Source organism: Rhinoderma darwinii, chromosome 2, assembly GCF_050947455.1.
Source record: "Rhinoderma darwinii isolate aRhiDar2 chromosome 2, aRhiDar2.hap1, whole genome shotgun sequence".
NCBI classification, from domain to species: domain Eukaryota; kingdom Metazoa; phylum Chordata; class Amphibia; order Anura; family Rhinodermatidae; genus Rhinoderma; species Rhinoderma darwinii.
Genome location: NC_134688.1, coordinates 444959250 through 444985259, shown reverse-complemented (window position 1 = coordinate 444985259; position 26010 = coordinate 444959250). Strand labels below are relative to the sequence as shown.

The following is a 26010-nucleotide window of genomic DNA, read 5'->3' as shown; positions in this document are numbered from 1 at the left end:
TCTCTCTCCCTCTCTTTATCTCACTCTTTCTCTCTCTCCTTTTATCTCTTTCTCTCTCTCTTTCTCTCTACCTCTCTTTCTCTCATCCTCTCTCTCTCTCTCTCCCATACACCCTGTTCTGGGACTAAAGCTCTATTCATACGACAGGGTCCGAGTGTTGGTCGATAAAAAACGGCCGTTTTGGTCCGTTTTTCTTGGTCGTTTTGCATCCGTTCCGTTTCCGTACCGTGCCATGTTTCCATTTTTGACGGCCGATTTTGACCTGTTTTGCATCTTTTCCCTGTCCATTTTAAAAACGGACGAGTTTCATTTGCCAGTTTTTTGCCACACACTTCCCTCTAATGGGATAATGCCACACAACCCCCTGTAGATACGGTCACAGCCACCCTGTAGATAATGCCACGCACTGCCCTCTGTAGATTTTGCCACACACTGCCCTCTGTAGATAATGCCAAACAACCCCTGTAGATATTGCCACAGCCATTCTGTAGATAATGCCACACACTGCCCTCTGTAGATAATGCCACACACTGCCCCCTGTAGATAATGCCACAACCTGCCCTCTGTATAGTGCCACACAGCCCCCTGTAGATACTGCCACAGCCCACTGTAGATACTGCCACACACTGCCCTCTGCAGATAATGCCACACACTGCCCTCTGTAGATACTGCCACAGCCCCCCTGTACGTATTGTCACACAGCCCCCCTGTACGTAGTGTCACACAGCCCCTATGTAGGTAGTGCCACACAGCCCCGTGTAGGTAGTTTCACAAAGCCCCCTGTAGGTAGTGCCACACAGCCCCGCTGTAGGTTGTGCCACACAGCCCCCTGTAGGTAGTGTCACACAGCCCCCTGTAGGTAGTGCCACACAGCCCTCCTCTAGGTAGTGCCACACTGCCCCCTTGTATATAGCACCCACATAGATGGCACACCCCCCCCAGTAGTTGGCACCCCTCATAGATGGCACCGCTCCCTTCCTGTAGATAGCGCCATTGTAGGGGACCACTCCAGGAGAAGTCCCTGGAGTGGTGTTTGCAGACAGCGAGAATATAACCGTAACATCCACAGCCGTGGACCGTCGTTCTAACACCCCTCGACGGCCTCGGCCATGGACGAGTGAGTGGTGGGCGACATCTCCCTCCTTAAAGGGCCAGTACTCGCACATGTGTAAAATCTGTAATTAGCCCATGATCCCCCTGGACTATAAAAAGGGCTCTGCCCTTTCACTCTTTGCCTGAGCGTTGTTGTGTTTACCCATGTTAGTCTTAGCGAATGGTCCCTTAGTGTTGACCTGTTCCCGTTGTTCCCGTGCCCTGCTACCTGTATCCTGTATCTCGTGCTATATTTGTTCCTGTGCCTTAGAGTGTTGGAGTCGTGTTGTGCCACCGGTCATGCCTGCTGTTGTACACCAAGTCTGGTGTAATCTGCCTGTAAGTTCATCTGCACCTAGCCTCCACTACTGTCTGGACTATCAAACGTACCCTTGTACTAGAATTGTTGCTTGGCCAGCTGCTACTCCGCTACAGTGGTGCGGCCTAGTGGGTCCACATACCCACCGATCGTGACAATAACTCTATGCCCATGTGAATAGAAGCAGTAGATTTGGAGCTTTGTAACAGAAGAAAATATATTTAGCCATTCACGGCATGGTAGAGTATAATAAGTTTTCTTGTGTATTGTAAATCAGTTAACCCCTTCCTGCCGCAGCCACTTTTCTGATTTTCATTTTCGCTTTTTCCACCCCACCTTCTAAATGCCATAACTTTTTTATCTTCGTCGATAAAGCCATATATGGGCTTGATTTTTGCAGGACGATTGTAATTTTTTCTGACACCAATTATTGTACCACATTATGTACTGAGAAACTGGGGAAAAAATTGCAATTCCTCCCTTGCTTTCTGGGTTTCGTTTTTACGATGTTCACAGAGCAGTAAAAATAACATGTTCAATTAATTCTGCGGGTCAATACGAATACTGTGATACCAAATTTACAGGTTTTTATTTTACAAGGAAAAAACAAGTAAAAAATTCTGTCGTAATATCCTGAGAGCCATAACTATTTTTTGTAGTTTTTTTTTTATTTTCCGTCGATTGAGTCATGTGAGAACTTATTTTTATTGTAGGGCAAGCTGTAGTTTTTATTGCTAGCACTTTGGGGTACATAAGACTTTTTTTACATGTTTCATTCCATTTTTGTGGGAGATAGGTGACCAAAAAATTGTGATTCAGTGTTTTTTTTTTGTTTTTTTACTGTGTTCATTCTGACTTTTTTTATTTATTTTAGGGGGCGAAATGGGAAAAGGTGTTTTTTTCATTTTTTTAAGCTTATTGTATGCATAAAAACCCCTTTAACTGTGTTTGAGGTTTTTTGTTTTTTTTATTATTAGCCCTCCTCGAATACTTAAACCAGCAGATCGCTCGCAAGATAAACCGCAATACTAATTTGTTGCAGTACATCGTGATTTTCACAGGGTTCTATTAAGCCTTGCCACTGGCAGACCATCATTAGGCCCCCAGGTTGCTATGACATCCAGGGGCAGGCAATAGAACAACGGAGGGGGCTCCCTCCTCTTTCTAAAGTTTAGATGCTGCAGTCGCTATAGTCGGCATCACGCTCGTTATAGTGAAGTATCGGCTGTATCATACAGCAGACATCTGTGTAGTATGGGGCAGGCTCAGACAGTGAGCCCGCTCCATACTCCCCCCTCCGGTTATGACATACGTTTACGTCAAATGTCGGAAAGGAGTTAAGGAGCTGAACCTGAAAGGTAAAAACTTTCAATAGAATTTTTACCACTGCTTGACCGGTTTTTGTGTAGTTGACCATAAGGGATTATTATTTATATATTTTACTTAAAGCATTTTTTTTAAAGGTGAAGTACATTATTAATCTAAATTTAATCTATATTTCAGTCAACCATAATAACTACGAAAAAAAACCTGATTTACCAGTAATGCAGTGTTTCTATGATACAACACATTAACTGCATTATGGTAACCTGACTGTCCGGTTACTACTTCTTATGCATAGAGCTTTAATACCATGTCTTAAAGGGGTATTTATCTATCGGGCATTTATGACATGTCCTGTGGTTATGCCATAAATGTCCGAGATGGGAATATCCCTTTAAGCTCTCCTCTATATAGTAGTCCCCACATTAAGAATGGTGTAAAACAACACTGGAGTTTTCTGCCGTGTTGACTACCCCCAGTCATTGCTGTATGAAAAGGCGGTATGGGCTCAAATCCTTGTTATTTGACATTTAATTAATATGACCAATCCTGCCTCGACAGCCCCTACAGTTTTAGAATTATTTAACCCGTGTTGCATGTGACAATACAGGGATGGCACCCAGAGGCATTCAAATATTGACTATTTGACCATGTTGCACCCCTCAGGAAGGCTTGCAAGTACCAATACTGGTAGTTATTGGGAACCCTAAACTTTAAGGCCATGGAAGATGAAGTCATACAGTTGGCAGACCAGCTGAGGGCTTCCTGGGACTAACACAGTACTCATGGCATCCTGTTCAATAGCAGTTGTCACAGAAATCCTCCGCATTGCTAGGCAACCTCTTTACGTGGAGATGCCCTTTAATTGAACATAAATGTAGATGTTATGATGTAGGTGGAGTTCTTATTTTTAATCTATGCATTTGTACAATTATGAATTCATCGTGAACCATAGGAGAAGGCACAAGTAAAAAGGAAATGTTCTGTAGCAGTACTGAGCTGGGAGGCTTAGCCTTTGAATTCTACATGCAGCAAAAAGCCAGACTGAGTTTGATTGATGACTTTAAAGGCACTTTTAGGTAACAGCTTGTGTTACTGGTGTAGCAGCATGAGTTTCAAATGCTCGAGAGAAAGATGGTGTGAAAAAAAAAATCTAGACTTAGAGGGTGTTAGTGTAAGTTGACAGAACTCTGCCATTTCCCTCACATTTCTATTCTGCCTTTTTACATTTCTTTGGTGCTTTAAGCTTACATAACAGTTGGTTTCTGAGCATTGTTGATCAAACATTTTTAGAAGTCGGATGAAGCTTATTTGCCTTCTTAAACCTACAAAAGAAAGCAGAAAAAAAAGAGTTTTTAAATGTGACTGCCAAAGGAAAATAAAATAAATTAAAGGTAGATTCTTATTGTGTTCAGTGAGGTGTTAAAGTTGTGATATTTGGGTATTTAAAGAGACATCCACAAACATTCAAGATCAAACTTCATTTACCGCACCACTGGGACCCTCACCTATTGGAAAATGGGGGGTCCCTTGGAGCCAGCTGGCTTGTGATGCCAAACAAACTTTTACTATTGAAATGGCATAAATGTGTTTAGTTGGAATACCACTTTAATGAATTGTCAGAATCCGGGGCAGGGTGCTCTTAAGTAATGACAGACGAAGGCCACAGTATTGCCTTACTAACTCTAATATATGGTATTACCATATTAGATTTAACCATTGGGTTTAGTTGGTGCTCTGATGGGCCAGGTCGACTGTGCGTGGAGTAACTCATTAGGGGATCGGCCCCTTTCCTGCCAAGTGAACTCACATTTCTCTATTGAATATAATAAAGGCAGCTGTGTTGCTTTCTTCCTCTGCCTAGAATTTCTTGCATGCTGGGACACACTGGTGGAACTACCACCGTCCGGACTGGATCCAGGATGATGGAGGCCCATAGGCAAAATATTTCATGTGAACTCCATCCCTAAAAACAGTGATATATAATGTGTAAAGTAAAGCTGGCCATAAAAATAAGATACATTTTAAGTTGATATATTAATATATTATCTGTTTGCAGATTCAATAACTATACCCATTAACCCCTTAAAGGCCAGGCCAATTTCAGTTCTTTCATTTTCGTTTTTTCCTCCCCGCCTTCCAAAAGCCATAACTTTTCTATTTCTTTGTTGACATAGCCATATGAGGGCTTTTTTTTTGCAGGGCAAAGGTTGTAGTTTCTCATGGCACCATTTATTGTACCGCATAATGTACTGGGAATCTGAAAACAAATTATTTGTGAGGTGAAATGGCCAATAAACAGCGATTACACCATTTTTTGGGGGCTTTTGTTTTTACGGTGTCATCAGGTGGTAAAAACTACATGTGCACCTTATTCTACAGGTTGATCCGATTACAGCGATGCCGAATTTTAATGTTTTGTTTTACCACTTTTTAAAAAATAAAACTATTTGCTAAAAAAAAATGTTTTGTGTCGCCATATTCTGAGAGCCATAACTTTTTTTATTTTTCCATCAATTTAGAGGTGTGGGGGGTTTAAATTTTGCGGGGTGAGCTGTAGTTTTCACTGATACCATTTTGGGGTACATGCAACTTTTTGATCACTTTTTATTCCTTGTTTTTTGGAGAGCTAAGGTGACCAAAAAACACAGCAATTTGCATGTTTTATATATATTCGTTATATAGTCGTTCACCGAGCGGGTTAAGCAACGCTATATTATGATAGTTTGGACTTTTACAGATACGGCGATACCAGTTATGTTAACTTTTATTTTTTTTAACATTGCTTTAGAGAAAAAAATGTGAAAAGGTGTTTGTTTTAACCTTTAATTTTTTTTTTTATACAGTATAAAAATCTTTATTTAACTGTTTTTTACTTTTTTTATTAGTCCCCCTAGGGGACTTGAAGCATCGATCGCTGGATCACTTGCATGATATACTGCAATACTAATGTATTGCAGTATATTCTAATTCTGACAATCTCCTTTGAAGCCCTTTTTCATGCCCATGGCCGTGGGCCGTCAGGCTCACTTACCTCCTGACACCCACAGCCATGGAACTGTGAGCGCTGGTCCTCATCTTCTCCTCAGGAGACGCCAGCGCTCACTTCCGCTTCTCCCGGCCAGGGTCCCGTAGGGTGTGCACGCATGCTCGTGGCCGCTCTTAAAGGGCCAGCGCACACCTGAAATTAGTCAAAATTAGCCCATGAGCCCCTGGACTATAAGAGGGGTCCAGCCCCTTCCTACCTTGCCTAAGCCTTCTTGTCATTACCCTAGTCTGTCTAAGCAAACAGTCTCCTAAGTGTTTTACAGTTCCCAGTGTTTCCCGTTCCTGCTAAATGTAACCTGTATCCAGTGCTATCTTGGTCAAGTACCGTGTTGAGCTGAAGTTGAGCTGTGCTGTATACCACGCCTGTCCTACTACACCACGTCTGGTGCCTGCCCGCTGCCTACTCCCAGCCGAGCCTGTCTTGCTACTGTCTGAGCTACCACAGGTACACTATACGAACTATAGACTGTGACCTGTGTCCTGTTGGCCAGTTGCCATACCGTCAAGGCAGTATGGTCCAATGGGTCCACGTATCCAACGTGACACCCTGCCAGAGACAGGGCTTCAAAGGTGTACGAATATGGCAGACTTGGGGGCCTTCATTTGGCCCCCAGGCTGCCATAACAATGGTCACCACTGGCCGATCCCGTGGGGGCGCTCCCGTGATTCTAACAATTTAAATTCCGCGGTCGAGATTGACCGTGGCATTTAAGGTGTTAAACGGGCGGAATAAAAGTGATCTTTGATTCCGCCCATTGCAGTGAGGTCTCGGCTGTTTGGCACAGCCGTCACTCGCTGAGTATGGTGTGAGCTCAGCCTGTGATCCTGCTCCATACTTCCCCTTAACGGCTACCGCGTACCAGTACGTGACACCTCATTAAGGGGTTAAGCTGTTCTACTTCTTGGTTCTGTCAGGCGTTCTTCTTTAAAGGGGTTATATGGTCTAGAAAACTCATATTTTAAATACGTTTATTAAGTTAATAAAGGGAAGTCCCTCATTCAGGGTCTCCATCAATAACCAGAATGGACAGCAGCTACAAAAAACATTTCTGTCTCTGGAGGACCCTGCCTTTCCATGATCACAGACAGCCTATTCATTTGACTGAGCACCGTGTAATACTTTATTTTCCCTGGGTGGCGCTGCAGGAGAATCAAACACTTGCTGCCACGTTGCCCAACAGAATACAGATCCAGAAGCTAGACACCCTTTGATAAGCTTATCCATGGGGTACCCTTGTAATAAAAAGATTGGAGGACCCCCTTCAATGTCATTGCGTGCACTATATTAGACTCCCCATTGTAGAAAATAATTTCCTCAAATTAAAAAAATCACTGAGGTTATTTAAGAGGAAAGATACAAAATGTTGACCCTGTGCCAAATGAAATCACAATACAGCAACATGCACACAATGACCTAAAGCAGTAACCTAACAATACAATGTATCATTCCCAAGACGATATAATATATACAAAAATGCTCCATTGTGGCTGCTCTATTCATCCATCAATTTTTCATTTTCTTAGTATCTGTTTTCCTAGCTGCCTTGAATAATGTTTTAAAGTACCCATTTCATGACAAGAACAAAACTAAAATGCATTGTAAAAGGCACTGACCTTGATTTATACAGAGGCAAATTACTTTGCGTAGACTCGCACATTTGCTGCCTGCCTGAAATTGTGAGCCAGGGAGAAAGCGGCGCATTGGGCATATCAGACTATTTTCAGCAACCCAGGAATATTTGTTTGCACTGCCAACTGAACTGCGCTCTGAATTACAGCTAATCAGCTACAAGTGAAATAACTTATTCCAACAAATATTTCTGTTCTAGATTACCCTATTCATTTTAATGAGGCACATTCTTTAGAATTGGCAAGCAGCACTTACGGACCCAAAAGCCTCACTCCAAGGTATTTTCATAATGTCACAGTTTTTGTTATAATCCTCAGTAGCTGGCACCATTTGGAACCTGCTTCCCTAAAGGCTATTTCTCCTAATCCCATTACCGAGGATGCGACTCAGCGTACCGCATTTTCTTCACATTTTAGAGAACATCTGAGAGTCTCTTTGGTCTTGATCATAAATGCGTGTGTTTATCTGCTGTTTCCAGCTGTGTATTGCTTAAATCCGCAGAGAATTTTCTAATTTAAAGGTAAAGAACAGATAAAAGAAATTAACATGTTCACCTTGAGAATCAGAAATGCCGTAATTATTGTAATGTTTCCAAGAGCTGTACAGAGTCCAATGCAGAGGGAAGCCTCCAGCTCTCTCTCATTTTTATTTTGATGTGCCACTTGTTTTTGTCTTTACAAAAGCTCGGTTGTTAATGTCTATATTCAAGCAGTTACAGCACTTCCAGTTATTCAATAGAATTGTTAAATTAGGTTAAGCCTTTTGACATAGATGGGTACAGTATGTCAATAAGATCCCGGCTCGGTAAATTAGCTTTAATTCACAAAATTGGTACTAAGTCTTGGTTATTTTTTTTGGGCATTGGTGGCCTAGATCATATTCACAAATATGGCATTTGAACCAAACACCATAGGGTAAATTTACTAATGTGTTTGTGACTAGCATATGTCATAAAACGTGACAAAATGTGTCACATAATGTCACTTCAGGTTTTAGGCATATTTATTAAGCAGATGTCCCAACAAGAAGAGATCATTGTGCCTCACGAAACATTTTTTAAGAAGTTCCTTGAAACGGGGGCATGACTTAGCAGAAAGAGGGCGTGGCCTAAAATGCACTAAAATTCTACCAAAAATCTGTCCATAAATTCTGCCGCAAAATAATGAACGAAAAGTGTCTAACAGGTCAGGCAAGATGCGCCCAATTTATCATACAGCGTGCCCCACTGATACATTTGGCTCATCATCTGTCTGCCTGGCCTAAGTTTACACTGTCTAAATCTTTGATAGCATTATTGAATCTGACCACTATCTCCCAATGCATCTACACCTGAAAACTGCCATACATACATCGGTAAATCTATCCCATAATCTTTAAATTCAGCATCTTAAAGAAGCACTTCTGCAATTTAAAAAAAATAAATAATTTGATTAAATTCAATTTAGTGATGTGTATTGGCTTACTGGGTTCTTTATTTTACCTCTAGCCGCTCCGTTCCTGGCCGCTGTTGGGTCACGTAATCCCCATTCTGACTCCCTGAATCCTACAGCATCTGCTGTAGGAACCGGAGGTCAGTTCCCAAAATCAAGTCCTCTTAGGCCATGTTCACATGGGGCGGATACGCTGCATAAAAGCATGCAGCGTATCCGCTCTCTGAGCCACAGGTATTTCCGGGCAAAAAAGCGCACCAAACAGTGGTGCAGTTTTTCAACCGGAATGTTAGATGCGGAAAACTGCTGAATTAAGGAATGACATTCATCCCCGGAGATGGCTGCAGAATGTAATTGGCTGCAGTGGCGGTCACATGGGATGAAGCGTCATCCCAGGAGGCCGGCCTGAAGGAAGAAATAGACTCGTAGCTGAGTATAGATGTTTTATTTCAGAGTTGTGTTTTTTTGCGGTGGAATCGCTAAGAAACCCGCTGCAAAAACAAACAACTATTTGTTGCGGGTTTTACCTCCCCATTAAATTCAATGGGGAAAACCTGCAGCAAATATGCACTAATTCCGCAAATACAATTGACATGTTGAGGAATAAAATTAGATACCGCAGGTCAATTTTTCCGCCCAGAATTGACGCACTGTGTGTATGAGATTTGTTCAATCTCATCCACTGTCACGGCCGCGGTTGCGCGGACTATCGCTCTTCCTTACCTCGCAACGGCCACGACCACAGACCTCTAGCATCCTGCCAGCGTCTCCCTCCTAGGAGATGCCAGCACTCACGGCCGTCTTGCTCTGTCCTGAACTCTAGGGTGCACGTGCGCGCTCGGTCCCGGCCTTAAAGGGCCAGTACACACACATGTTAATCTTCCCTGACCAATCTCCAGATCACCCTGGACTATAAAAAGGGCTCTGCCCTTCCACTCCTTGCATAAGCGTTGTTGATGTTTAACCATGTTAGTTCTCAAAACGGTCCCTTAGTTGTATGCTGCTCCCAGTGTTCCCGTGCCCTGCTACCTGTATCCTGTATCCCGTGATGTGTTTGTTCCTGTGCCTTATCTCAAGTTGGAGTTGTGTTGTGTCATCTGCTACGCTCGCTGTCATACAACACGTCTGGTGTTATCTACTACACCTGGTCTCATCCGCCAAGTCTGGCGCCACCTGCCAAATCAAGTTCCATTTTTGCTAAAGCCTCTGCTGTTGTCTGGACTCTTACAGGTACCCTTGTGCTAAGCACTTTGCAAAGGCTTTGTACAGACTGTGATTTGGCTGGCTGCCACTCCACTGCGGCGGACCTAGTGGGTCCACATAACCCGGGATCATGACATCCACTTTGCTGCTACTGTATTCTGCTGCGTTTTTTCCGTCCGCAATTCCGGACTGAAAAATGCAGCAATTCCGGTACGTGTGGACAAGCCCTAAGACTCATATTGAGGCTCTCACAGACTTGCATTCAGGTCCCTACAGCAGACGCTGTAAGATTTGGATAGTCAGAATGGAGATCACGCGACCCAACGACAGCCAGGATTGGAGCAGCTAATGGTAAAATAAAGAACCTGTTAAGCCAATACACATCACTACATTGCATTTAATCACATTTTCAAACTACGGGTTGGGAGGGCAGAAAAAAAGTGCTTCTTTAAGCGCCAACTTCAGATGAAATTTATAGCAATAACTGAATGTCCACACAACATTACTCCACTACAGTCTATAACCAGCCAGAGGAGGACTGACTATTTGGACATTAGGTCAGTGCCAAAGTCCACAAGTCCAGAGGGGTCCACAGCCCCTTAGTCAAAAACAAACAAATGCAAGTTATAAGTGCTCCTCAAATCTATTTTATTAGCCAAAATCAAGTGTATTATGGCTATAGTGTTTTTTAAGTGGTCTATGACCTTTAATGCCCAGTAGCTTAGTCTGCCCCTGGAAAAAGCTTTCTTCCCTCTTGCCGGACTACAATGCACTTGAGATACGTTGGTATCTATTTTACATTGCATAAAAAGTTTTATTTTGCACAATGTAAAAAGTTGACAAGTTACTCAGAAACATTTATAATATTCACCACAAACACATTTTTAATGCAACTGCCTCTGGCTTTTCATTACAGAAATACATGAAACTGTCAGTGTGTTTACTTTGTAAGTCGCCTGGTGAGGCCTTAGGCTTTTCTAACAATATGTTTTGCAGTAGTGGTTTAAAACGCTGTTCACTTCCATAGAATCTAGTATAATATCAGGAAAAGTTACTGTGTCCAAAAAGTATATACAAGCATAATAAACAACAATGCGCCCACATAACTTGTATGAAAAGAAATAGCGCAGACCCTAGTAGCTGGCAGGGATGGATTATATACATAAGCAAATTGGTGTGCAAAAGCACTGATGATCCCAATTTCCCAGCTGCTATTGAGTTGTTGAATTCATTAAAACGTAACTTTTATTATTTTAATTTAGAAATGAAGCGCAGCAGAGAGAAGAGGAAGGACGTACAACATTGAGGTGAGTTAAAATGGTTCCAAGTCGGTTAGCGTAACGTTTGAGGTCCAGTGTGTATTAGGATCTCATAAGAATAGTGTGGCAGGCACAGTCAGCAGCTGCAGACTGCTAGAGAGCCTCTTTGTCACACTGGGTAAGATGCAGTAGCTTGTACCGACTAAGATTATTAAAAGAGCGCTAGCCCCCCCGACATGTTTCGCTGCTTCAGCAGCGTCCTCAGGGGATAAATTCGGGGCTAATAGCCGCGCGTTCATTTTCCTCTTCCTGTTATAGGAGGGGGGGCCACCTACTGGGGTGCGTCATCTCGAAAAGGCAGCCAATGGTGATTGCAAAGAGGGATGAGCCCTCATTATGTTTGATTGACATGATGGCTGACCTATGTAGTAATGTAGCCGTTCCTCCAATCGAGTGTCGATTAGCGCGCATGCGCTCCATAGTCAGATCGGGTGATAGAAATTGATGTCTCGAAGTGCCGCTGTCACCGTCAGGGCACGCTTTTGGCGCATGCACACTATATTCACAATCACAGGCACTAATGGCCATCTATCTAATATCTTATCAAATTAACTTACATATATCACATTATCACCAGTTGATACAATCTTCCATATGAGAAAACTCTTGCATAGATCTATAAAGTATCGATATACTCTTCTCAGCAGAGCTAACGTTAGGTTTACTAAAAACACACACACCAAAATTTCTTGCTACAGTACAACATCAAAATAATATCATTTTCTCTCTTCCTCTTCTGTATGCCAATGTTTGGGGCACCTTTAATTAACTAACTAACTAACTAACTAAAAAACTAAGACGTGATGACAGCATGCTATGCCCCTATACCTCAGCGCATCATCCGGCCTCCCGTTGTGTCCTGACGGGGACAGACGTCCTTTTAAACACCTAAATTCTATCACCAGATCTGACAAGGGTGCGCATGCGCGCTAATCGACACTCGATTGGAGGAACGGCTACATTACTACATAGGTCAGCCATCATGTCAATAAAACATAATGAGGGCTCGCCCCTCTTTGCAATCACCATTGGCTGCCTTTTGGAGATGACGCACCCCAGTAGATGGTCCCCCCTCCTATAACAGGAAGAGGAAAATGAACGCGCGGCTATTAGCCCCGAAACATGTCGGGGGGGCTAGCGCTCTTTTAATAATCTTGGTCGGTACAAGCTACTGCATCTTACCCAGTGTGACAAAGAGGCTCTCTAGCAGTCTGCAGCTGCTGACTGTGCCTGCCACACTATTCTTATGAGATCCTAATACACACTGGACCTCAAACGTTACGCTAACCGACTTGGAACCATTTTAACTCACCTCAATGTTGTACGTCCTTCCTCTTCTCTCTGCTGCGCTTCATTTCTAAATTAAAATAATAAAAGTTACGTTTTAATGAATTCAACATTTCAATAGAAGCTGGGAAATTGGGATCATCAGTGCTTTTGCACACCAATTTGCTTTTGCACATAACTTGTATGAACCTACAATAAATATCCATGTGTAAACACAAAATAAGGTGCAATTTAGAAAGAAAACTCATCCCTTTATAATTGTACATCTATCCAAAGATTAGGTGATAAATTCTATATCTATAGGGTTCCAACCAGTGGCGTAACTACCGCTATAGCAGCCGTAGCGGGTGCTACGGGGCCCGCCGCATGAGGGGGCCCGTGCCACCCGCCGACGCGGACCCCCCCCCATGGCTGGAGGCTCCGCTTGCAGCCGCTATGGATGCTACAGCATGACGCCACTGAAGGGGTTGTTCCTACAAAAGACAGGATAGGGGATGCATTTGTGATCGCTGGGACGCCCAGCGATAAGGAGAACGGGGGACCTAAAGTCCCCCGAAGTTCTCCATGACAGACCTCGGACTTCCGGGGTCTGTCTTCATAGAAATTAATTGCACACCTTTCATTTTTATTGAACTGCACAGACTCCGGAAGTCCGAGGTTAGTCATGGAAAACTTGGGGGGACTTTCGATCCCCCATTCTCCTTATCGCTGCCAGCAATCACACATGTCTTTTGTAGGACAAACTATAGGCCGTTTTTTTTTTGGGGGGGGGTTATATGGATTTATCTACAGGGGGGGGTCTGTATGGTGTTATCTACAGGGGGGTCTGTATGGCATTATCTACAGGGGGGTTCTGTATGGCGTTATCTACAGGGGGGTCTGTATGGCGTTATCTACAGGGGGGTCTGTATGGCGTTATCTACAGGGGGGTCTGTATGGCATTATCTACAGGGGGTCTGTATGGCGTTATCTACAGGGGGGTTCTGTATGGCGTTATCTACAGTGGGGTCTGTATGGCGGTATCTACAGGGGGGTCTGTATGGCCTTATCTAGAGGGGGGGTTCTGTATGGCGTTATCTACAGGGGGGTTCTGTATGGCATTATCTACAGGGGGGGTTTGTATGGCTTTATCTACAGGGGGGCTATGTATGGGGTTATCTACAGGGCGGGTCTGTATGGCGTTCTCTACAGGGGGGACTCTGTATGGCGTTATCTACAGGTAGGACTCTGTATGGCGTTATCTACAGGGGGACTCTGTATGGCGTTATCTACAGGGGGGACTCTGTATGGCGTTATCTACAGGAAGACTCTGTATGGCGTTATCTACAGGGAGGACTATGTATAGCGTTATCTACAGGGAGGACTCTGTATGGCGTTATCTACAGGGGGGACTCTGTATGGCATTATCTACAGGGGGAACTCTGTATGGCGTTATCTACAGGGGGGGTCTGTATGGCCTTATCTATAGGGGAGGTCTGTATGGCGTTATCTACAGGGGGGGGTCTGTATGGCGTTATCTACAGGGGGATTGGGGCTGTAAGACGTTATCTACAGGGGGCTGTGTATGGTGCTATCTATAGGGGGCGCTGTGTGGTGGAATCTATAGGGAGGCACTATCTACAAGGGGGGGGGGTTGTGTGATACCCAGCGGAGGGGGGCCCCAGTCAAAAGTTTGCTATGGGGCCCAGTCTTTCCTAGTTACGCCCCTGGTTCCAACTTCAAGAAAATACACAAAGCATTTTCATTCACTAATAAGTAATCAGGTGAAGGTACTATGACATTCCTTAACTGACCAATCAGTAGGGGCATAATAATAGGGGGTCACACCGGATCCTGGTGCCTACGGGTCAACAAAGGCCTGTCTGACACATATTAAGACATCAGTAATATAAATGGTACAGTAGGTGAAGGCCCTGTTACAGATTTTGAATTAGGGCCGAGAAGCTTTAAGTTACACCTGAATTAGCCTTACAAAAAAAAGGAGTTTTGGTTTTTTATATTGTATGGTTTTGTGTTATGGGTAGTTTTGCTTGTACGGTGGAAAATTCAAAATCCACAATTTAAGTTATATTGCTAGTATCAATGGTAAAAACAAAAAGTCAATAAAAAGAAGTACTAGTGATATGTTCATCTGCAACAGCTCAAACATAGTGAAATTCATGGATCGTCTTAGGTCTCTATGAGACTTCCAGACCATCATCCAACATCTGGTGTTGGGGAAAAAAAGTGAGAAAGGCTGTTTTTTTCCTATACCTTTTCTAATATTCGCCCTAAAACACTACATGGGGGGCCAGAGGGGTATAATAGCTTATATGCCTCGACCTTTGTCGAATTACCCAGCATGCTTGGCCAATTCAAACATATTGTTAAAGAGGATATTGATCATTACCTATTGGGGAACAGATCTTTAGGACCAGAATTTTTGAATGTCTTCCACCATGTTGTAGATTTTATCAATAGTCTCCTAAATCTCCGGAAATATTAGTGATATTTTAAAAATCTTTAATACGAACAAAAGAAAATCTCATTTGTATCCTTAAATTGTTGTTTGTTTTTGTGCTTGGTCTTCTACTCAAGTCTTTCACCTTTCTGCACTATATGTTAGAAGTGAAATGAAATGGAGCATAGAAAACATATGCCCAGAGCTAGTGACCAGAGGATATCTGTCAAAAATATTCTGTGTACAACCAAAGATGGAGCGAGCCTCTATGACATCTCTTGTTTAATTTAATATATGTCAAGTTTCCAAATTCATAATTCATGAAGTTGCTTTAAACTGTAGAGTTTTGTTTTAGGTCTTTACAATGAACCTAGATGTTTTTAAAGAGAACTTCGACCCAGTGCTAAAAATCACATGACGTGCAAAACGAATGTTAGTCACTGTGTAGATTCTGAAAGTCAACTTTTCTGCACTTACTACATACACATAATACTTGTAATGACTTGCAGGTATGTGGACCCATTGGGCCACTCCGCTGTAATGGAGCAGCTGCTGATCAACAGAATCTGTGGGAGTCAGCAATGTTAAAGTACCTGGAAGGTCAGAAGTGGGTAAATGCCAGACAGTCAGGGGGAAGCAGGCCTGTGCAGGACGATGACGTGAGGCTTGAGTTTCGGACTGGAGTAGTGCAGTCGTCTCGGACACTGGACTTGGCTAGGACACCAGGCTGGAGTAGTGCAGTCGTCTCAGACACTTGGTTTGGCACGGGCACCGGACACAGATGGTGAAGTAGTCTAGGATACTCGGTTTAGGCTCTGGAACTAAACACAGATACGGGAAATGGGATACAGCTAAGGAACCATTTGCAAGACAAACGTAGGGAAGACATAACATTGCTCAGGCAAGGTGGAAGTGGGCAGAGTCCTTACAGTCCTGGATGAGCTGGGAATGGACAGGGACATATTTACTGGTGCATGCGCTGGCCCTTTAAGACCGGGAAGAAGCGCACATACCATAGGGGAAGCAGCGGGGAGATGCAGCAGTGTGTGCTGGCATCTGTGGGGAAGGAGACAACGGCAAGTCGTGAGAGCCCTGCGGTCGCGGCTGCCGGTAAGTGGGGGTGCCGGCGGTTAGTGACCGTGGGCATTACAATACTACAGTATGTCCTTAGTATTACATACCTTAGCAGAATCTATATATATTTTTTCTGTCAGCCCAGCTTCTTGTACACTACAGGGCATAGTGCTTCACGTTGCCTAGCAACCATTTGTCTTTTTGTCTGGTGACCACTTTTTAGACTCTCCTGTAATCAGCATTGTCAAACACCTACTGTTTTAAAGCTGTTGTCATTTCATAGATATCCTTATTTATAACCTATTGTCTCTGTTACATTCTAGGTACATTTTAATAACTATGAAAAGTTTCAAATTGAACTATTGTGAATTTGAACGGATAGGCAATGATCTCTCCAATAAAATCTGCCCCAGGACCTGTTCATTCTGCTCATTGTTAGGACTTCTTACTTCTCGACCCCCATCATTGTGGTATTTTTGTGATGTCTGCTTGACATGTGAAAAATGTATATAATCGGTAACCCTTCAAATATCAGTTTTCTATGTGATCTACAATTATTGGTCAATATATTCAGCATTTTGGTAAATTCAGCTAATACCTTTGCATATGTATATTGGGTCCTTTACTAGACAAAGTGTTTTGTACACAGAGGTTTGTCTCTTCCCAGTTTCTATAGTCAGTAGTTGTCCATTAATTTTCTTCATGGGCTGTTTGAGGTCAGTGATCCTTGAAATCTAATCTCCTTGTAGCATAAAAAATTCTTGATATATAAGAATTTTAAGTAATGCCTGGACAGTAATGTTTTATTGAATCTCACTGTAGGTCATTTCAGATTATTTGGAAAATTGATTTTGGTAGAAAAAGAGAAATAAGTATGTAGTAAGCAATCATTAATTCTACGAGTTCATTTTAATTTGGATCAATTGTCCAAATGTCGGCCATGTCATTAGCTTTTTTCTAAATGTTATATTGATTATATCCTCACATTGCATTTTCGGAAATTAAACAGATCAACGCATACTACTTTTTATTGTATGCCTATAGCAAAGTCCTCAATGTTGTGTGTGTAGTATTGTGTTATTGAATGTGTTTTTATGTTGACTGGTGTAAGTAAGGTATTAAGGAAATGCTGAAGAACATTGCCCAGTATATTGAAAGGGTCCAGTCAAAGCAAGTGAGGAAATATCGCTAGGCTATGGGACCTATGTGGTGGGAACCCCTACCAGTCATGAGAATAAAGGAGCTGAGACACTTTCAGCACTTTTTCTGGGCAATTACAATCCCGTCCAGGTCCTGAGCAGGTAAATGCAATTTATCTCCATTCAAATGAATTGGGTTGAGTTCCAGTACCTAAACAGCACGACAATAGCGTCATGGTGTTGTGAAGAGCACAGTAGCCCCTTTATTTTAGCAATCGTAATTCCTGCACTCAGAATCCCATCAATGAGAAAATGACAGCATATCCTACTGATATGTCATCACTTGCTGCCACTAGACATCCCCTCTGTAAATGAAACTATGTGTACATTATTCTAATGCCTTATGAGTTTCCTCATATATATGATTATATTTGCACTTTTTTTGTATTGTACAATTTTATTTCATAGAACAACTTAATGTGGATAGGGCTGGGGTATGGATGCCATTAGGTATAGGAGGGCATAGGACCCAGTTCTTCATAGATCTCCACCGAGCACCAATTACAGTCATGCCTACTGAAGAAACCTAACGTGTTTTGAAAGCTTGTGTTGTGTTTAAATTGATTTCATTAGCTAATAAAAGGCATCACTTTTAACGAAGAAGATCTTTCGTATTAGTTCTCGGCTAGTTTAAAAGAAATCTCAGGTTGAGTGACGTCTACTTCAAACAAGTAAATCCAATCACCATAGTTAAGCTTTCCTAGTCAATAAAATATATTAAGGCTTCAGCATTCATTACGGTTGAAAAACATTCCCCCAAGAAAACTTTTCTACTTCACCATCATAGGTATTCTATGAGTACGTACGTTAAGAAATATATATTAATGGGACCACACTTATCAATAATTCCATTCACTAAGAGAGTCAATAGACAAAACTGAGTTGGTGTCTCCATGTATGACTGTTCATAATGGAGATTATTTAGCAGAAAACAAATAGGCGGATATTATCAACTTATTGGACTTGCAGGTCCAGCAACAGGGAGAAAGAACTGTTAGGGTATGTTCACACGGCGGGGGTCCGTAACGGCTGAAATTACGGGGATGTTTCAGCCTGAAAACATCCCCGTAATTTCAGCCGTACCGGCATGTGCAGGCGCTTGAACGCCGCGTCAATTACGGCCGTAATTAGCGCTGCTATTCATTGGAGTCAATGAATAGCGGCTCCAATTACGGCCAAAGAAGTGACAGGTCACTTCTTTGACGCGGGCGTCTATTTACGCGCCGTCATTTGACAGCGGCGCGTAAATATACGCCTCGTGTGAACAGACAAACGTCTGCCCATTGCTTTCAATGGGCAGATGTTTGTCAGCGCTATTGAGGCGCTATTTTCAGACGTAATTCGGGGCAAAAACGCCCGAATTACGTCCGTAAATAGGCCGTGTGAACATACCCTTAGGGTATGTTCGCACGGCCTATTTTTGGACGTTTTTTAGGCCGTAAATGCCCGAAAAACTGCTGACAAATCGGAAGCAGAACGCCTCCAAATATCTGCCCATTGATTTATATGGGAAAAACTGCGTTCTGTTCCGACGGGCCGTTTTTTTACGCGCCCGTTTTGAAAAACGGCCACGTAAAAAAACGGCCATGAAAAATAAGTGCAGGTCACTTCTTGGGACGTTTTTAGAGCCATTTTTCATTGACTCTATAGTAAACAGCTACAAAAATGGCCGTAAAAAACGCAGTGAAAATCGCGAGAGGCTTAAAAAAACGTCTGAAAATCAGGAGCTGTTTTCCCTTGAAAACAGCTCCGTATTTTCAGACGTTTTTGAGTTTGTGTGCGAACATACCCTTACTTTCATCTCCCTGACCTGCACATGGATAGACTTCACCGTTCTGAGGGTTTTCTACTGGCATTTGCTTGGCACTACCATTGATGATAATGGCATTTTAAAATATATTTTTGCCAATATCTTCTTGTCTATTAACATTTTTTGCTGGGGGAGGGAATGGAAACAGCTATAGTGCAGCTTTGGAAAAAAGATCTCCCTGCAGTCATTGTTACCTTGTACATCACTCGTAATGGAATAGTTCATAGAATAGTATTGTCTCGTAAAGCTCCATACAAATAGCATCACTGTAAAAGGAATTGTTATCCTAATATCATAGTACTACTAGTAATAGTAGTAAATCAGACAGGCAAAGATTGTTATTTATGTTTCTTTTACTTACAGAAATATTGTCATTTTTCTTTTGTGTTGTGTATGTCTCAAATGCTAGTGCACCTATATTGGTAAAATTTATAACCAGTTGATGACAAATTCATCAGCATCTTCTATCAGTAAAAAAGGGACTATTTACTGAGTAGCGAATTCAAAGGGAAAAACTAATATGGCTGCATGTCCTGTTATCACATTTGCAAAATTGTTAACTACAAAAAATGGACAACACCTATAATTACCAAACTTTAGCTTGAGCTTTAACTTTGTATTTGCTGACATTTGCCCATTTTATATGTAATGGGCGGGAATCCCCTTTTATCCATTGTAATCATTCATTTTAAGGAATTACTGCTGGAGTTACTGGTATCTTACAAGTAGGCTTGGACTTGCTGGAAATCTAAGGCCTAGTTCACAAAATTAGCGCCAAAAAACTGTGAACTAGTCCTTAAGATTTAGTAGAACACCTGACTATTAGGCTTTATTCAGACGAACGGGAAATACGCGCGTGCAACGCGCGTGATTTTCTCGCGCGTTGCACGGACTTATTTTAGTCTATGGGGCCGTGCAGACATGTGCGTGAGTTTTACGCTGCGTTGGTCCGTTGCAAAACACTCACGACATGTCCGTTGATTCAGCGTTTTCCACGCATCACGCACCCATTGAAGTCAATGGGTGCGTGAAAACCACGCATGCCGCACGGAAGCACTTCGCGCAAGAGCTGTCAAAAGGATGAATGTAAACAGAAAAGCACCACGTGCTTTTCTGTTTACAAACATCCAAACGGAGTGTCTTTGAGAAGAGCGAACCCGGACAACCGACCCGAACTTCACCGGGTTCGGCCGAACTCGTTTTGGCCGAACCCGGCAAAAAAATATCCGGTACGCGACGTCAGGAGACAGTCACTGTCCACGGTGCTGAAAGAGTTAAACTGTTTCAGCACCCTGGACAGTGACTTCCGATCACAATATACACGTGTTAAAAAAAAAAAGTTCTAACTTACCGATAACTCCCGGCTTCTTCCTCCAGTCTGACCTCCCGGGATGACAATTCAGTCCAAGTGACAGCTGCAGCCAATCACAGGCCAAGCCCAGGCTGCAGCGGTCACATGGACTGCCGCGTCATCCAGGGCGGTGGGGCCAGATGTCAAAAGAGGCGCGTCACCAAGGACGCGTCACCAATGACGCGTCACCAAGGCAACGGCCGGGAAGTTCTCGGTAAGTACGAACCTCTTTTTTTTTTTAGCAGGTTGCTAGATATGGTGAACGGAATTCACTGTCGAGGGTGCTGAAAGAGTTACTGCCGATCAGTTAACTCTTTCAGCACATTGGACAGTGACTGATGTCATCTTTATGATGGCGGCTGCGCGAAAATCACGCAGCCGCGCATCATACATTGATGACACACGGAGCTGGCAAGAGATTTTTGCACGCGCAAAATGCCGCGTTTTTGCGTCCGCAAAAATGCCACGTTCGTGTGAATCCAGCCGATATTTCTTGTATTTAAATGTGATAACATTTACATTATTCACTGCTCATTCACACTTTCATGTTATTGCATTATAAACTCAGAGGTCAATGAGACCCTACTGTACTGCCATGTACCCCCAATTTTATTTGACGGCATACATTTTTTTTTCCTATTGGATGCTATATGAATGAAAAGAAAATTATTGCAATCCAACGGATTCACGGATTATGGAACTATTCTTCCTAGCAGCATTGCTTCTAGGGGAGAATATCTGGCATGGTGCTATATGGAGACATCATACGATGACTCATGGAGAACTTGTAGCTCCATCGTATAGAGCTGCAGAGACTCTGTGTGCCTCCATACATTCTCCATGCAAATGGCCCTAATGTACAAGAGGCATTGCACTATATTTACATGTGCAGTTTTTGTTGTGGCCTTGCTGGGATTTTTGCAAAAATAAGGGTATGTTCACACGCACTGTTTTCAGACGTAATTCGGGCGTTTTATGCCTCGAATTACCACTAAAAAAATGGCTCCATTACACCTACAAACATCTGCCCATTGCTTTCAATGGGTTTTACCATGTTTTGTTCCCATGAGGTGTAATTTTACGCATCGCTGTCAAAAGACGACGCATAAAAAGACGCCCGCGAAAAATAAGTTTTTGGACACGTTTTTCATTGACTCCATTGAAAAACAGCTCCAATAAAATACAGCTCCAATAAAATACGCCGCGAAAAACGTGAGTAGTCACAAAAACGTCTGAAAATCGGGAGCTGTTTTCAGCCGAAAACAGCTCTGTCATTTCAGACGTATTTTGCTACGGCGTGTGAACATACCCTAACAAAGTGTGTTTCCTTTTTGCAAAAAAAGTGCCAAAAACGCATGAAAACCAGATTAAAATGCGTAAAACCCTCATGTGTAAACAGCTAAAGGCTCCATTCACACGAGTCAGATTTGACACGGTCTTTGTTGCGGATTCGGTGTGCTAAATCCGCATCATATCCGATGACTTCTGCTTCCCATGCGATTTAAACAACAGTTCAAATGCAACAAAATTTTCTACGCAGATTTTCTGCAGCACTGGAAAAATAACTTGCGGATATTTCTGCAGGTTACCCATGAAAAAGCCAAGGAACAGCCTCATTGATTGACAATAGGGATAATCTTTATGCGGATCTTCTGCACGCCCGCAGCACATCCACGGCAGAACAGTGTCTGCTTTGGATTTCTATCGCGGGAATACACTTCGGATTTTAATGCGATGTGTGAACAGAGCCTTACTTATATTCTTAGAATAGAAAGCTGTTCTGATTTGACCTATGTGAAATGTGCCAGTTATGTTTTGTTATTATATTGTCTTAGTTTTTTTAAGTTTGCAAGGTTAAATAAAGGATACTCAGGTCTTATACAGAAAAACTAGATTCAGCATAACTTTTAGAAGGAAAGTTAGATTCTAATCATGACAAACACCTGGGCTCGCAAGAACAACAAAGCAGAATTTATTAGAGGCACAATTCATATCCCCTTAGAACAGATGAAGGTAATGATAAATGAGGTGTACAATCAATAGAATCTCATGAATTAAATTGTGTCGCACTAAGTACTATACTCATCCAGAGCATAAATATTTCACTGCGAACTATCGTGATTGAATAATGTTTAGTAAGTTTCGATCTAGTGTTTTTTGGAGCCTTTCAGTTTAATTGAGACATTCTGTTGGAAATGCGCGTCTCGCACAGACTCATATATACTTGTACCGTGTTATTGGAACCACTAGAATTTGTTCTTCTGATTGATTTTATGTTCTGGGGTTATTCTAGGGAAAGGGTGGGAAACTTTTTCAAACAATGTTGAACATTTTTCATGCTGCCACATAACTATAAGGGTATGTGCACACGATAACGACCATTACGTCTGAAATTACAGAGCTGTTTTCAGGAGAAAACAGCTCCTGCATTTCAGACGTAATTGCTCGTACTCGCATTTTGCGAGGCGTCAATTACGGGTGTAATTTGGAGCTGTTCTTCATTGGATTCAATGAAAAATGGCTCAAATTACGCCCCAAGAAGTGCCCTGCACTTCTTTGCCGAGGCTGTCATTTTACGCGTCGTCTTTTGACAGCAACGCGTAAAATTAAAGGTCGTCGGCACAGTACGTCGGCAAACCCATTGAAAGCAATGGGCAGATGTTTGCCGACATATTGAAGCCGTCTTTTCAGGCGTAAATCGAGGCGTAAAATGCCTCGTTTACGCCTGAAAATAGGTCGTGTGAACCCAGCCTTAGTTTTACCAAAGGAATTAGGACTCGCTGCGTTTTTTCCGTCTGGAATTGCAGGATATAGTAGCAGCATAGTGGATGAGATTCAACAAATCTCATCCACATGTTGCATATAAATTCCGAGCTGAAATTGTTCTGCGGTGCGTAATTTTTGGACCGCAGCAGGAACTGCTAGATCCTTATGTGCTTTCTTATACTAACCCATTAACAATACTGAAGTGTTTAGACAGTGAATAGACATTCCACGGGATGTCTATTCACAATCTCTGCACTTCGTTAATGTTTCTGTGGTAGTTACAGCAGAGAAAGCGTAATCTCGCTGTAACCTGTCATCTACAGCGTAATCTCGCGAGATTACGCGTCCTCTGCTGTAACTACCACAGACAGAGTAACGAAGTGCAGGGATTGTGAATAGACATCCCGTGGAATGTCTATTTACTGTCTAAACACTTCAGTATTGTTAATGTGTTAGTATAAGACAGCACATAAGGATCTAGCAGGATCCCTATGCGCTGTGTAAATGAATGGAGGGGAGTGCATGACGCTGATTGATCACTGATTGGTCAGCGTCATACACTCCCCTGTACAACGCCCACTTGATCTAAAGTAAAAACACGCCGACTTGGGCATTAAGCAACTCATTAGCATAAATCTAAAATCGCTAATAAAGTGGTGAAAACAGATAGTTTTTAAAAATAAAAAGCACTGCTGTCACCTACATTATAGCGCCCATCTCCTTATGTAGGAGATAGGGCACTTATAATATGGTGACAGAGGCCTCTTTAATATTTGGGTGAATAGCCACCGATAGGTGGCACTAGAGAAACAGTTATCTTCTTTCTAAAGGAGAAATTTGTTGCATAAACCATTAAGATGTGGCAAAAAAAAATCGCTTCCCTAGTACAAAAGAAGTGTTGACCCACTTAATGGCATTAATATATCAACATCACTCTTCTAAACACTATTGACTTTTATGTGCCTTTTCAGATCAAAGAAAATTACTTTAAAATGCTGCTGGCACATCAGGCACACTATGATTGTTATTTATTTCACTTAGAATATTTAATTAAATTAACGAGATGAAGAAGGAAAGTACTACAATGTCTGATTTGGCCACCATAGTCAATCGAATATCAACAGACTACTCAGTCAGCCGTCATTATTTTCATCCATTTCAGCTTATTAATGGACAACAACAAAGCCGGATATTGCGGAGATTTCCACAGCTTACAATAAACTTTATAATATGTTTACAAACTATTGGAACCCAATGAATAGATCTTTTTCAGAAGAAAGAATGTAAAGCAGAGAGATAAACAAGTCTGTTGGGTTCTTCATGTCATGTCATGGACATGTTTAGCCATAAAGAAGCCCCTCAGAATCATTTGCTCTGGTGGTCCCAAGGGACCCCAGTCAGACACTGAGCCAAATGAATGACTCCTTTAATTGATAAGTTTAAACACAAAACACAATGTATGTGTGGCAAGAAAATACCATAGAATAATTATGTATGTCACAAATATATATTTTCATTAGAAGTAAATACACCACATAAATAATTTAAATATGCTACACAAAATCTCTGGGGGTAGCCACCCTGATAAGTGGCAAACAAAAGAGACTCCCACACTCCCATCTAATCCCCTAAATATGCGTTCCTAGTATATAAACATCTGAAAAAAGAAATGTTGCATCAAGCCAGCATATTTACGTGAAGAACCAAGAGGGGAAAGGGGGACTGAAAGCCCCACGCGTATCGCCACAATGAGGCTTCCTCAGGGGTGCTTTAATTGATAAGTGCCGCAAACACTCCCCCCCTTTCTGTGCAACCATGTCTTATCGTATGCCTAACTAACAAATTGTTGTTATTATAATCCAGTGGCAAAAACTTCTACTAACCGCAGCTCAGTTAGGCTATGTTCACACCTGTGTTGATGTGTTCCGTTGTTCTGCTCCATCAGAGGAGCAGAACAATGGAATAACTGAAGCAACTGTTCCATTACACAATAGACATCGCCGGCGGCGATGGAATTTATTGACTTTAATGGGTTTCCATGGCGTTTTGTCGCGAGTGTCCGTTACTTTACCGGTGACAATAGCGCAGCGTTAATATCTGGTAATCTCGTCCGGATCTTCGACGGAGGCCCCTAAAAGAGCCTCCAATGCAGATGTGAACGAGGCCTTAGTTAAATAAAACCTAATGTTTATTTACTTAAAATCAAATATATTTCATAAAATATTTGCGGCCACGAAAAAACCTAGTGTGATTAAAAATATTTGCTGATAGAGGTTTAAGAGGGGTAGATCAAAGGTGACGAATCTACCGCTTTACATATAACACTTTTAATTTGCTGTGTGTCCACATTGCAAGTTTTTTGTTTTTTTTATCACAGCCTATCTTCATTTGATTTAAAAAGGCTGACTGTAGTGTCCATGGCCGCGGACCGTCGGGTTTACTCACCTCCTGGCGGCCGCAGCCGTGGATCTGTGAGCGCTGGCTCGCATCTCCTTCCCAGGAGACGCCAGCGCTCACTTCCGCTCTGGTCCGCTGTGTCCCGTAGGATGCGCACATGGGAATCATCATCATCAATTAGCCCATGATTCCCCTGGACTATAAGAAGGGCCCTGTCCCTTTGCTCATTGCTTGTTAGTATTCCTATGTCAGTCTTGCAAATGGTCCCTTAGTGTTATACTGTTATAATGTTATACCACATCCAGTGTCATCTGCCACGTCT

General features: G+C 42.4%; 1 protein-coding gene and 1 long non-coding RNA gene across 16 annotated transcripts in view; one reads left to right on the top strand and one right to left on the bottom strand.

The window, feature by feature from the left end:
* Positions 1-26010, top strand: part of ROBO2 (roundabout guidance receptor 2) — a 962581-nt gene that overhangs the window by 229160 nt on the left and 707411 nt on the right. The window lies entirely within an intron of this gene.
* LOC142741550 (uncharacterized) lies at positions 3658-25219 on the bottom strand. 2 transcript variants are annotated; one of them, XR_012881190.1, is made up of 4 exons: positions 25175-25219; positions 15685-15912; positions 4545-4700; positions 3658-4059 (listed from the first exon to the last, which is right to left on the bottom strand). It is a non-coding gene; the product is annotated as an uncharacterized LOC142741550 (long non-coding RNA). The 2 variants fall into 2 exon arrangements; XR_012881191.1 differs by lacking the exon at positions 15685-15912 and having other exon boundaries at positions 25175-25218.